At 38.2% G+C, this 15522-nt stretch overlaps 1 pseudogene; it reads left to right on the top strand.

The window, feature by feature from the left end:
• Nucleotides 1-15367: 15367 nt before the first annotated feature.
• Nucleotides 15368-15486, top strand: LOC111739785 (annotated as a pseudogene).
• Nucleotides 15487-15522: the final 36 nt, after the last annotated feature.

The raw sequence follows: 15522 nt of genomic DNA, 5'->3' as shown, positions 1-15522 counted from the left end.
TTTTTTTTTTCTTTTTATTTGTTTTCTTTTCCAGATATCGATGATATGCCCCTATCAAACGCACAGTTTAGTGAGATGGATGACATTTCACTAACTGGCAGTTCAAGGAAGTTTCGGCCTGGCTTGTTTACTCGAACACGTTTTAGAACAGCCATTTAGCTGCCAGCCGCTCTCCCCGCTGCCGAGCACGAAGGGCAAGAGCCGTCAGCGGCCCGTGGGTCGCTGATAAACTCACCCCCCATTTGGCAAGCCGGGGAAGCACAGTGATAAGGGCTCTGATTTATGTTTTATCTGTCACTAAGTTTTCATTCAAATTGGGCAGCCGGCCCGAAATGACTTAGTTCTGTTATCACCTCAGATGCCGCAGGTTTCAGATTCTTTGGTGACTTTTAAGAAGAACTTCATTTCACCTCTTGGAGGTTAGTGATGCTGCTTTAAAACATGCTCGTCTGGCTCAGTAAACTCTGAGGCTGTAAACTAGCCCGCGGGGCTCCCCTCCAGGGCTAGTTTCTAACAGCAAGGTCGCCTACGTGTAACTGTGGTGCCTGTTCAGAAACACAGTCTTGGTACTAAAATCACGGGAGTGCTTGAGGTTTTAAAAATGTAGACACCTAAAAAATATATGTTAATATGAAGAATGCATACTTCTTTCTATCTCAATCTACCTGAAAAAAAACAAAAAAAAAAAAACCTTTTCTACAAATAGTATTAATGGAGACTGAATAAAATATAGGTCAACTTCTGATAATGAAAATTACCTCAAAGAAGAAGATAATCTATCTTCAAGGAGAAAAAGAGTGTCAGTGGATACAATCAGAAAGCAAAAAACTCCTGTTTACGTTGTGATGGATGCTGCAGCCTGGCTGTGGGGGTCAATGGGAGATTAGCTTACATAAAAGCCAGGGAGTGTGTCCTTATCTGGTAAACTAACACAAGTCAGTGAATGAAAGCCCTCTGGACCCTTCCCCAACCTGTTTCAAGTTGTTTTCCCCCAAGTTTAAATTGGCTTGTCGTTTTACAAGGATGGATGGCTATTATTTTTAAGCTTTTATTTTACAGTGGAAGAATGTGAGTGTTTCATAAGTGAAATTTTCCCATGGAGAAGGGAATGGCAATGAATCATAAACAGTGAAAACACTCCCAAGCTTCTTACACACACACACACACACACACACACACACACACACACACGGTTATGTTCTAATATCTTTTCTTCCAGTTGTGTTTTCTTTCCAAATATCAGAAGAAGAGAGAAGTGGGGGGGCGGGGGACAGTGGTGGCCACTGGTAGTCTGTCTCTTATATTCTCAAATGTATAAACTTTTTGGTATTTGATGGGGACTCAAAGAAACTAGATATTTCCCTTGAGGAATATCCTTCAGTGACGCTCCTCTCCCACCTTCCTTCAGGTAAAAGCGACACTTTTCAGCATGAAAACTAGACCGCTAGTTTTCAGGGTCTGCCACTGTTTACCATCTGGCCTCATCCACAGCCACCTCTCCAAACACTTTTTTCACAGAGTTCCCTGAATATTCTATGCTTTCACCCTTCTCCATGGGAGCAAGAATTTTTTTTTAAAAAAACATCAGTTTTAATCGCTGTTTTCCCCAATGCCTGAAACTATTCCTGGAACTTAATATCAGATAACTATTTGTTAAGTGCATAATGTGTACGTGTTATTTCTTTAACCTGGAAAACCCTTCTTTCTTACCCTACCCGAATTTTACTTATATTCAAAATTTGGGTCACTTAGAAAAAGTCTTCTACCTCCTATCTATCTCCAGATCTCAGATGTCACTCTCAAAGCGTCTCATAGCACCCATGGCATCCCCTTCAACATTGTCTACACTGCATTTCAATTGCTTGTATCCACTAGCAGACAGAGAGGCCCTTGAGGGGCTGTGAGGGGAGTTGCTTCCAGTTCTGTCTGTCCTGTCTCCTGCTGAGCACATGGTGCGTTCAATGAGTGCCCAAGCCCTCTCCATGCCCAAAGGCCTGGAAGATGTGCTCCCTAATTCACCTTTCAGACCTCTACTACTTCTCCTCACTCTCTCTTACCTTAGCTTACTCAGCTTCCTTGCTGCTTCTCCGCACACCACACATGCCTTAACCCCTTCGTACTCTGTTCCTTCTGCCTGGACTGTCCTGCCTTCAGATACGGTTCTGCCTATAACTCCCTGTCTTTGCTCAAATGGTCACATGCTCAATGGGGTCTACCCTGCATACTCTCCTTGAAGCTGTAACCGCGCCTACCCCCATTCCAGATCCCCTCTACCCTAATTCTTTTCTAACACACAACAGAATACGGTGATTTATAGGTTCATTGTTTGTTGTGTGTCACCCTAGTTGAATGTAAGTTTCACAAAAGCAAAGTTCTTTGACTGTTTTAGTCACTGAAGTTTCTTAAGCACTTAGCATGATGCCTGGAACATAGCAGGCAATCAACAAATAGCTGTTGAATAAATAAATGTTTATCGTATACATATACATACATACGTCCATTTATATGAACTATTTTTTCATAAAAATCCTAAAGAAAATGACTGATAAAATTGCAAAATAACTATGGATTCAAGGGCATCTTGTTCTCTTCTCTCCACACCTTCCCATTCTTCCAGCCCTTAGGAGGGAGAGAACCAAAGGCAGAACCAAAGGCAGAATTCAGCCTTTGATGAGGTTCTGGGCTCCATGCAGCCAAGGAGGAGAGGAAGTGCAGGCGGACAGTTATGTGCCTCTTCGTTTAAAAAATATATTCAGGTTGAGAGTTATTGCTTGTCCTCCAGAGGAATGGGACACGCTCTGCAGTTCAGGGAGAGAGGGCTGCGGCCTCCAGAACCTGAGTTTTCTTCTGCCTCTTCAGAAGCAGACAGTTGGAGGCACTGTCAATCTTTTTTTTTTTTTTTTTAATCTTGATCTGCTTATAGCGGCCAAGGCACTGGTCATCTCCTCCTTGGCATCCTCCCACTGTTCCTTTGTTCTCCATCAGGACCCGGCTGGTGTGCAGTGGGGTTTGATACATATTTACTCTGTGTGTGTGTGTGTGTATAATATCAATTGTATAGTTGAATAGAGTTATTATCTACCTTAACACATGTCCTTTCTTTTCTATAATAAAAGCCATAAGGAGATTTTCACTGCTTCTTTTAAGAGGCAATATACAATCTAATGGAAGTCACAGTCCAGTTCTTAATGCGACATTTAAATTTTCCTTTTAAATCAAATTATTTGCCTTTGGAAAGAATACTTTCTTTGGCTCAAACTCTTCACAAACTTGCAAAATCTTGCCTCATAAGCCACGGTTTTCAGACCCTGTTTAAAAACATGGTTAACTTTAAATCAGTCTTCTCCACTTTTGATGACTTCATAAAAATTATGTTGTAAACTCTTAAATTCTCCAGTGTATTTACACCACATCGATTGACTGAGAGAAAGATGCTCTAGCTGGACTGGTATTTCCCAGCCTCGGATTCCGAAGCTTCCTCTTGCTGGACAGCTGACTGTAAAAGAGTTTGTATTCCCTATAAAAATATTTTCACTTTATTTATTCACCCATTCTTTTACCAGAGATTTTTTTTTTTAACCACTAACAAGCACAACATGAAAATATTTAGACTTGCTTTCTTGTCACCATGCTGGCACGTTACCCCTGGCACTGAGTGTGGGAAAAAGATGTCACTGGAAGTCCTGCATGCATTTCATTATTCTTTTCATAGTCCTATCGTTAGGGAACCAAGAGAGCCAAACTCTACTGAAACGTGGTGATTTGATATTTCTCTCATTTTATGTATGGCTGGTTAAACAGTAGATTTAGGAAATAATATTATCATTTTGCTTTTGTCGTTTTTAGTTTTCCTTTTTCTTTATGTTTTGGTCTACTTTTTCTAATTCATTTTTCTAATTCTTTCTACTTTTTGCAGGGTTTTTTTTTGCAGTTATTAACTAAATTATCTCATATTAGCTTCCTCACTTTGTATTTACTTTGTATCTATTTATTTATTAAATTTATTGGGGTGATATTGGTTAATAAATTTAGGTTTCAAGTATACGATTTAATAATACATTATATGTATATTGCATTATGTGTTCACCACCCAGAGTTAAATTTCCTTCCATCACCATCTATTTGACCCCATTTACTCTTAGCTATTTATTTGTGTTAGTATAATTAGAATAATCCTGTTACCCAGTTCCTTTTCCTTGCTCAAGGATATCACATCCCCATGTTATTGTCTTTGGTACATATGTGGTCTTCTGGATTTATGTCTACTCGAAAACAACCAAGTTAGTTGGCATGGCCCAACTCCATATTAATTATAAAATGTAGAACTATTATGTACAAATGATATATATAGTTGATTTATATCCATAAATCACTGTTTGCAATTTATAACAAAAGTTTTGCATGTACTCTGTTAAAGAGAGTTTTTCAAAAAGTATCAATTCTTTTGAAAATATTTTCCATGGCTTAAACATACTATACTGAGAAATGTGATATCTGGGCCTTATATACAAAAAAAACCCAATAATTCATTTGTGTGAGACATGGCCAAATGCAGGCTCGATCAAATGGTATCATTACTTTCAACATTAACTGAGTATCTTCTGTGTATATTAAGCAAAGACTTGGTGTTGACTTTATATTTGAATGGCACTTGTGGTATCCTATGCATTCAATTTAATCTTCACTACCCAGTAAGAATAAGAATCTTTTTATAAAATAACTTTTTACGCTAACTTTACTCAAAGCCACTCATTTTGTTTTGTGAAAGTTAAAACATATTACTTTATACTAATACATATATATGTTATTATTAATATATATGTTATATGTGTTAACATATATTAATATATATGTTATTATTATGACATACATATTTAGTAATGAACTAAATTTCACCAAGTTGATAATCATAAATTCCTAGAGATAAGACTGGTACATTTTTGAGGGATGGAGGGTAGATTATTGAAAATCTTACAGGTTGGGCTGCATCCGGGATGGCCAAGCTCAGTAGATTGCTGTGATGGAAGACTGTGGGTAAGCTGGGGCCTGGAGGACTAGGGAGAGTCTGAAGAATAAGAGCATGAAAACGGCTTTAAAAAAAAAAATCACTGTTTCACCAGTGTGGCTGTAACATTCCAAAGAGTTTATAGTGGGAAGTGGCCCTTTTCTCCACTTGACTAGACTAGACTTCACCCAATACCTCAATGGAAGGATATCAGAGACCAAGCCTTGGGCCAGGTACAAGGGAAGCAAGGATTTAGGGGAAATGGGTTAGGGTTTTTGTACTAGTAGACCCTGTAGCTCAGAAAGGAAGGTGAAGAGGCACCAGGTAGGTGGGAGCTGACTGAACCTCGGAGCTCAGCCTGAGCAGGTAGTTAGGCACTTTTTGTCACCAGAACCCAGAGGCCCCATGTAAGTTCTGAAACCATTCAAAATCCTTTTAGGGACACAGTGGACATCACTTGTCCCTCACAGAAGTGACAACTGTCCTGTTTGTTACTCCTCTTTGAACTTTGAGCAGATGGCTTAGCTCAAACATTACAAGGGAAAACTGACCCATCATAGACACAAAGACTTTCTCTTTTCTGAAAAATACTCATACTTGCTGGCCATTAGTCCTAAGCTAGAGGTTGCCAAAGGCACGTAGTGAACTGGAGTTTGAAAATTATCCTGTCTCTTTAAGAGAGTTAGATAGCCCAGCAGACCCATAATATGAAACATACATTCATTTCCACTTATTCTTGAACTGCTTTGGGGCTTCACGACAAAGCAGGATTTTTGCATCAGTCATTAACTAAAGCCGGACAGTTCTAGTATAATTCCTGAATGTAAATTATGAAGGTTCTAAAGAGAAATATATAAGTTTAAAGATGATAATGTTAGACGTAGCATGCTGTATTCTCTGCCCTAAGTATATGTGGCAAATGGCATAGTTCACCATTTATTTAGTCTCAGGTGGACACTAATAACCCCCAGAATACTGCAGTGAACCATTGATTCATTTTGGGGATTTGAGGCATAAAGCAGCCACCAAATAAAGATAATATCCTAATACAAGTGTCAAAATAATGAAAAATATCAGTACTGTAATATGTGCAGACACCGGATGTCACTAGTGCTGACAAGCCTGTGACTATTTCACTACTAGACTGCGTCTTTCAAGGAATATGGCGGGGTACTGGAGCTAGCCCTTGCTGGATTCCAGCTTCTCCAGCTGTCATCTAGGAGAACCCCAGAGCTCAAACAGCTGCTGTTTCAATAGAAAATGTAACAAACATTTTCTCCCACAGTATTTGTGAATCTGAAGGAAGAGGCTGTGTTCTCACATCCCTATTTCTGAGTTTTGCCTAAGGATGTCCCAGCTTCTGACCCTGGTTTGGGAGAGAGATTTTGAAATATGTTGTGATGCATTTACATGCTGCCTTGGAATGCCTCATCAAGAGCTGAACACCTTTTCCATCAACTTTATTTTTAAAGGAAATGGTTTTAAAATAGCCATGTGTTCGGTTGTTGCCAAGGATATTAGTGAGAAAACACCTAAAATATGTGCAGCTTATGTCATTCCATTGCCTAATAAGTTAGTTTAAAAAAAGCACAAAACCTCAAGAATACTTAATGATGAGGGGATAGTTTATCATACTGTAACAGTATAAAAATAGTCTGGAAATCTTGCCAGAAAATTTTAGGGACAAAATTCAATAGTCTATTTCACATGCTATACAGTATTACAGACATCCAGATGTGGAAAACAAACCTATTCAGTAATCCAGACTGGAGACACGGGGTCATCACCGAGACACTGCGCACCAATTTTTAAAACAATTTTCAAGTATACACAGAGATCCAAATAACCCTGCAATGTGCTCTACGTACCCCTCACTGAGTTTCAGGAGCGAGCAACACTTTTCAACACATTTTTTCCTTTAGACACCTCTCTCTACATTTTTTTTTTTCAGGAGTACTAAAACAAAATCCTACACATCATGTTATTTTTACCTGTAAATATTATCAGCATATAACTTTAAATTCTAGGAACTTTTTTCATTAACCACCATGCCTCATGCCAACAAAATTAGCAATTGTTAAATACCATTTATACTCATATTTCTAATGTATTGAAACTACCCTGATTGTCTTGAAAATGTCTTCCTACAGCTGGTTGGTTCCAATAAGGATCTGAATAAGATCAATAAAGACAACTACTACATGGTATCACTTACATGCAGAATCTTACAGAAAGAAAAAAAAAGTCAAATTCATAGGCACAGAGAATGGAAAAGTGGTTGTCAGGGGCTAGGTGATCCGGGATACAGAGAGGTTGGTAAAAGGGCACAGACTTCCGTTTATAAAATGACCTGCGGATCTAATGTATAACATGGTGACCACAGCAGATAACACTGTGTTCTACAATTGAAATCTGCTAAGAAATAGAGCTTAAATGTTCTTACCAAATATATATATTCTGATGAGAGAGAGAAAGAGAGAGAGAAAGAGAGAGAGACAGAATGAATGTGTTAATTAACCAGATAAGAAGAATCCTTTCACAATATATTCATAAATTAAATCATCCTGATGTACACTTTAAATGTCTTACAATTATATTTGCCAATTATACCTTAAGAAAGCTGAAAAAATAAGATCAATTCACTGCACTTTTTTGTTAGTCTCTTGAGTATCCCTTATTTGGTGATAGTCCTCCCCTCCCCAACTTGCTTTGTGTCAATGATCTGATATGGGGATTAGAACATCCTGCATTCTGTATTTAGCTAGTTGGTTCCTCCTGCTGTCATCTTTGTTCCTTTGAGTTTTCCTTATAAACTGGTATTTATATCTAGAGGCTTGATCACTTTCAGGTTAAATTCTTCATGGGTGGTACTGAGTACTTACTGTAGCCAGTCATGGGGGAAACTGGTCACCCTGCTATGTATGGCTAAGATTGATCACTGAGGTCAGACGGGGTCAGCCTGATTCTCCATTATATTGATCTCTATCACTTCACTAAATTTATTTAACATTAATTAATGACTTGCATAAATCCGTTATTTTAGTGCAGTTGGCAAAATAATGATTCCCTAATTTTGTCATTTCTGGAATTCCTTTATAAAAGGAATTCTACTTCATCAATTATTTAGTTACCCAGAAATACAGAACTCTTTTTCTTTATTTATCAATGCTCAGGATAGTGTATTATTGTAGCAACCCCAAAGGTAACCAAAATGAGGTTCTTTTTGGTATCATTATGAACACATAGATTTTTATATATATGATGCATTTTAATCCATCGCAGTTACTATTTTCATACTAAAACTATCCTATCTTCAGCCAGTGGGAGCGTCTTCAAATTGTCTCATGTCCTTTAGACATGATACAATTCCTATGATAGACTTCTTGCTTTCTAGCATCAAATCCTCCCAGGCTCATCTTATACGTCTGCTGGACCTAATATCAGTTATTTCTCTAAGAACCCTAGGTTCTTGTTACTGGAAAATCTGGCCACCGAAATTTGACTTTTATAAGAAATATTGCCTTTGAGTCATGGGCATAAACATTGCACATAGTATCTTTCATATTTTTCAAAATTCCCAAAGTATTTGAAAAAGCTAGACACATAAAACTTTAAAGTGGACATTTCAAGGTTTGGTAAGCCAATCTGTTACTTCTGTAACAATTTAACATTTTTATTTAAACTTGTAGATAGCATGTGTGTTTTCATTTATGCCTTTATACATTTTACTTAAAAATATTTTGATTTTCTGAAATAGAGCACATGTACACCAGTGTTCACTGAGTGATTTCACAATGTAAGTGTAATGTAGACTAAGGGATGATATTTTCAGTCATACAATTATTTTTTATTTTTAATAATTAAAAAATAATTAATGAATTTTCTTTTCTTAAGCTAGTACTTCTTTTTTTTTCAGGCTTCTCTAATGTTTTTTTTTTTTTTTTAATTATTGGAGTGACGTTGATTAATAAAGTCAAATAAGTTTCAAGTATACAATTCAATCGTTTGTCGTATATATATTGCATTGTGTGTTCACCACCCAAAGTTAGATTTCTTTCTGTCACCAATTATTTGACCCCTTTTATCCCTAACTACCTTCCTCTCCCCCTTCCCTCTGGTAAACACTGATCCACTATCCATGTCCATGAGTCTCTGTTTGATCTTGAGACAATAATGCTTAGCGAAGTACGTCAGACAGAAAAAGTCGAACACCCAATGATTTCACTCATGTGAGATATAAAACTGAAAGCAACAAACGAACATGACAAACAAACAGCAGCTAGTGTTTTTGTAATGGGACTCTCAGTGCTAAGATCTGAAACGTAGGTTTGAAGCAGGCTAGCTGCTATAATTTAGATAAATCCATTTGTGTAAAGAGGAGTTGAAATCCTGGTTAATTGTTTGTATTTAGAAATATAGCATATGGGGCACAGCTCCCACTTTTTTATTGTTATGTATGTGTCCTTCCTACTCTTGGAAGAAGACCCCATAGGCACAGAAAGAGTGACAGAGAGGAAGGACTCTATTTCGTCTTTTGTCTGGACTTCTTTGTTGCTTCTGTGCTCCCGCTAAGACCTGAAAGATAAGAATTTTGTACCAAAGAGTTTCTTAGCTCAGTTGTCTTCAGAAAGTCCCTGGTGCCTGGAGTGTAAATAGCCCTACTTTGTCCAGGTGTCTTTTAAAACAGTGTAATTCCCTGGTCAAATGGTACTGTACACTTCGATACGACTAGAATCTTCCTACGTTTCTAAGTTCTATTTTGCACTGCCCCACAGGCAAAATTCTCCACATAAACCTTTTTATTTTGCCTTACTCTTTTTGATTACTTGAGCCCCAATAGGTGTATTTTACAAGTTAATGTCACTTAGGGCTGTTAGGCGCCTGGGCCAGTGCAGTGCCAATCAATATTTTGGAATAAAAGTGCTAAAGAATCCAGCACACTCAGCATTAGAGGACACAAATGGGTGAAAACAGGTAAAAGAAGAGGCAGTCTCCTCTGGTCCTTGCTCCATTTAATTTCAGATCTGGGGTACAGTGTGGGGATGGGGGTTCCAATACAGCAGTCATGAAATTGGCTAACAGTATCTGGGAGTCTCTCTGTCTCTGTCTTTGTCTCTCTCTCATCTCTATCTCTCTCTACCTCCCTCATTGCCTTTTGACTCATATAGGTCATTCATTTTTAGATTTTATGTGCAATACTTTTCTTTATCTAACAGAGTCTCTTGTGGCCTCTGGAAATACTTGTCAAATTAGAGGAAGTTTGTTGTTGTTGTTGTTTTTATGAAATAACAGCAAACCCTTCTACAATACCTTGTGAGTCAGACACAATCACAAGAACTTCACATAGATCCAAGGATGCTGTTATGAATTCTATTTTATAGATAAGAAAATGGAGATACCTGGAGGAAATTAAAAACTTGTCCAGGATCACAGACACGATTAAGGGCAGGGCTATGATTTGAACTCAGATACTGTGGTTCCCACTAGTCTCAGCACCACTCAAGGCTAGTTTGATATATAACTAACTTTTGTGAGCTGGAGCCATGAGGGTTTTGTTACAAAGATCTGTCGCTTTGTCTTTGAAAGGTCTGCAGTTTAATCTTGGAACTGCGATAATAGTATAAAGCCATTCTCAGTTACTATAGTGGAGTGCATTTCTTTCTAAAGTAAGCAAAGCAACCAATAAGTAGGTCTCTGATACATAAAATTGATATTCTAGGTTATCCTTGAAGCTAAATAAGGTGGAAAATTATATATCACCATCACAACAACTGCATTCTATATAAAAGTTTCTGGGATATAATTTGAGAGAATACCAAAATAAAGATTGAAAGGTATGAATAAAAAAAACAATATTCATATTAGAAAGTATGGATTAGAATCTAGACTAATCACAACCTATAAAGAAATATTCTAAATCAAAACCATGAATCTGAGAGTACCATGACCCACACAAGAAAGTCGATCTATCCTTACCAGAATCCAGCCTTTTACAAATTATTCTCTACAAAAGTGGAAGTTACTGAAATTAAAACAGAAAGTCTACTGGATCTGAAATGTTGGCGATGCAGGAAAATGACGTGTGGTTTCCCATAATCCTGTGCCTGCCTGTCACACTGACGATTCCTTCTTGGGATCCATGTAATGTTCCCAAATGCCATACGGTTGAGTGGCATTGAAAAATACCCGATGTTGACTAGGCAGAGACCACTAACCTCTAGACAGCCTTGGAACCCAGGTCTCCAAAGGTGAAAGGTCACAGCCTCACCTCACAACAGTGCCCTGGGTCTGTTTCTTATTACCAAATAATTTCCAGAAGGAGCCCAGGCTTGGGCCTGGTGTTCCTTTAACAATATAGAGGAAAAAGAGATGAAGCAATGTGCTCTGTGCAGGTAGCTTGTAAGTGACTGACGGCGAGAACCACAGTGGTGTCAGGAGGAAGGGGGCTCTCCCCCAGTCCTGGTCACAGGTAGGTATGGTTGTTGGAGTCACCTGGCTGTTCCTCAGAGGGCAGAAACAGATGGTGAGGAGATAGGAGGAAATGAGGGATCTGCCACCAGAAAGGCCAGCAATCTCTCAGAACCCTATTCAGCCTTTGACAGAATCCCAAAAGGGGAGAGGTGAAAACCAGTCAGGTACCTGAGGTGAAGGACCACCATTAAAAATAAATAAAAAACTCCAAATGTGTAAATCCGATATAAGCCAAACCATATGGTATAAAATGAAAACATTTTCTCCTTATACCTTTGGTAAAATTGCTTCTTAGTAGATTTTAAATACAGGAAAGTATTAACACACCTTTTGCCATGTAGTCTCTCCCCTGATATATGGCACTGATAATATAAGTAGTTCAAGGATACTTCCACTGTTTGTGTAGGTATGTGCATAAAAAGAAGGTTATGCATATAGCAGAAGTGCTAAAATCATGGAATAACACCTCATACATTAGTGGCATTCTAGGCTGAACAAAGTCATTTTTCAGGCAAGTCATAAAGTAGCCTAAAAAACAAGTGTTTCAGTGTTTGCTCCAAATGAGGCAGGGGTCTGGGGGCTGCCGTTCATCTGACATCATTTCTGACACAGTCAGTGCTGGTTTGGTATCTGATTAGAGGTCCCCGCCACCGTGGTGCCAGAGTTACTCCTTAAGTCAGGCGGCTGAGGGAAATTAGTGTGTCGGAGTTACCAGAAGGTGAGAGTGTCTGCTTCAAGTTTCCTTTGGAGAGCTTCAGTTGGACTGAGCTTTGATTCTGTCCAAGAGAATCTTTTGAAGCTATTTATGGAGTTTGGTAATAGGTAAAGACGATCTTTTAACAGGGAACTTAGTTGGCATCAGAAGGTAAGGTGCCCTGAAGGATGCAGTGATGTTCATCTAAATGTGGTAAAATAGCTGACTCGTTTAAAGGATGCATTGTGGTCTCCTGGGAAGCCAAGGCAGCGCAGCCATGACCCTTTATTCCTAAAGGATGAATTTGTAACTTGACCCACTGCCTGGTTTCGAAGAATGACATAACCTCTCAGTGTCCATTTGTGTACCTTACACAATTAGGCAAATGCTCTACACGTCACTGACGCATAGGAAAACTGGGTAGAATATACCAAAATGTGCTTTGAGATTTTTTGATGAAAGGATGATATATACAGTACAGGTATTACTTCTGTACTGTGTTCTTTTCTCCCCCTTCTCCTCCTCCTGGCCTGTCAGCTGCTACATACATAAAACTTGTCACAACTCCCAACCCTTCTGATGTCCACTTTCCAGGGAAACCTTTGAATCTGTCAATGGAAGATTCCATGGTGGATCTTTTCTTTATTCAATTGAGGCAATCAATGCACATAAAAGGATTCTTCAGACCTTGAAGTCAAACAGAAATATCACTTACTCTTTTTTATTTTTTGAGAAAATACAGCATAAGAATGTATGCTTTGAACCAGACTAATCTGGATTTGAAACCTAGCTCTTGCCACTTACACACACATAACTCATGCATTCACACATGCACACACACAAGTGAATAGTCACACCACCCACACACGAACACATGTACACAGATGTTCTCATTAATGCACACACACAGGAGCACACATGAAACCCACAAACTCGCAGGCACTCATGCATACGTGAAGCTGATATATAGTAAGCTGATTTTCTGCAGAGGTTCTGAGACTAAAGAAGCAGTTACATGTGACTGGCAGTTCTGCCGTTATACTTAAGTATGCTTTTCTGCAGAGGTAACTAAAGAAGCAGTTACATGTGACTGGCGGTTCTGCCATTATACTTAAGTATGCTTCTGTGCTCCCCAGGAAGGACATCTTCTTTTACACCTTTTTATCTAGCATGCAAAGCCTTTTCTCCAAGTATAGTGGCCAATGGAATCAACATGGGGCCAGAGACTGGATTTGCCTCCTGCCTCGAATATACGACAGCCATGTGACTTTGGATAAATTATTGAGCATTTGTGCCTATGTCTCCTCATTTGCAAATCAGGAATAATAATAGTACCGATCTCACAAGGTTGTAAAAATTAAATTAAAAACCTACTCAGAACAGTGCTTGGCACATGGCGAATGCTACAGATTCACTTGCTATTAAGCGGGGAAACTCAGCACAGCTAGAAAAGTTTCATTCCCGACGTGGCCTTTAATGCAATTTTCCATGTGTCAAGGGGAGAAGAAAGCACATCTTATGTGAATTAACAAAAATGTTAATGGGTCATCTTAATACTGTACATGGGAAGGATATGTAGTCGTCACAGAAATGTCAGGCTTTTCTGGTTTACTCACAGGGAGGGTCAGGTCTGTGTCCCTGTGACTTTCAGGAGAAATGAGAGACAGCAGCCAGCTAACAGCCATGTGTCTCAAGGCTCCTTTCAAGCTGTTTTCTTAAGAGTTTACTGGTGGGCAATTATCTGCCTTCTCAGAAATCTGGGAGAATGGGTGAGGCCACTAATGTGAAGGAAGGCAGGCCTCACTGTTTACTCTCTATTTCCCTGATGACATAACATCTAATACATAATAACTTGTTGATTCCCTATTTCCCTCCCTCCTCAAACCTTTAGGTGTGGTTGTATCGTTTTGCATTATATTTAGAATTGTTTTAAGTTCATAAGAACTGTTTTAAAATGTTTGTTGCTTCTCAGATTCTATAATTATGATGTACTTTGGACAGATAAATATTGCCTTGATTTTAGACTTTTGAACTGAACAATCAGCCTCGTCAAGGTGCTAAAAGAAGAGTGAGGGGCGTGTGGTAAGCAGTATAACGCACCAATATTTAAAGAAATACTAACTCTCAAATTAACAATCTTGATTATTATTTTCGAATTATTCTTCATTACAGTCAATTCTAACCTTGAGTTTTAGTAGGTTTAGATAGAGATAGTCCATTAACTCATAGTAAAACTTTCTAGTTGTAAAAATAATTCTCCTTTGACAGACATTACTCTGGGTCTACATGATAGTTTAATATGTAAATCTTTATAGCTTGATTTCTAAATACTAGAAATTCATTTCAATATCTTCTCTCTTCTAGAATCTACTATTGAAGGCATTCTTTAAGGGTTTATCCCCCTTTACTTTGACTTATGGAGCTGTGGTGACCTGCACCTAAGTTGAGTGACTGCCCTTCCCTCAACTGCAGATTCTCAGTCACATGATCAACTCATCACCTGCTTCTCGTTTTTATTAAGGAGTATGAGCTGATTGAGGTTTTTAGACAACTATAATAAATACTTATTTTAATTTAATTAACCATTACTTTCTTTGAGATAACCCCTACCAAAAAAGTTAGATATAAATTACTTCCAGAAAAAGTTTGGAGTTATGCCAGCTTATAGTTTAAAGATTTATATTCAAACAAAACTTAATAAAGTGTGTAAATGGGAATAAATGATGGAAAGGGAATTAATTATTTTGATAACTTACGATGTCTCAGGCACTATTCTTTATTTGAATTATTTTATTTAATCCTCACAATAACCCAGTGAAATATTAAGTTGTAAGGATAAGAAAACCAAGGGAATGTTGAAACCAAGGAAACTGCCCTCATTACAAGTGCAAGAAATGAAATTTTATCCTAGATGTAAGTAACTACGTATTCTGCTTCTCTAATACAGAAGTACTTCATGAATATTTCAAGCATATTACTTAGTTTTGGTATCATCATTTTTTTCAACCAACAAGATTTATTAAGGGTTTAGTATACACAAAACATTATGATAGGCATTGGAAAAATGAAAAATTTGACTCCCATTTTCAAAGATGGGAATTTAGTTGGCAAGAGAAGGCATACGACCCAGACCCTCGGTAACATGTCACTCTATAGAACAGAATGTGAGACAAACAGGAGTAAAGAAAATTAAGTCAATCTACAGCCATGCTACCTTGAACAAGCCCGATCCCGTCTGATATCAGAACCTAAGCAGGGTCGGGCCTGGTTAGTACTTGGATGGGAGACCACCTAGAAAGACTGAGTGCTGTAGGTGTAAAAAAAGAAAAAAAAAAGAGGGATTGTAAACTGA

Source organism: Pteropus vampyrus, unplaced genomic scaffold (genome assembly GCF_000151845.1).
Source record: "Pteropus vampyrus isolate Shadow unplaced genomic scaffold, Pvam_2.0 Scaffold53, whole genome shotgun sequence".
In the NCBI taxonomy this organism is placed as follows: domain Eukaryota; kingdom Metazoa; phylum Chordata; class Mammalia; order Chiroptera; family Pteropodidae; genus Pteropus; species Pteropus vampyrus.
This window is presented reverse-complemented; position numbering and strand designations above follow the sequence as displayed.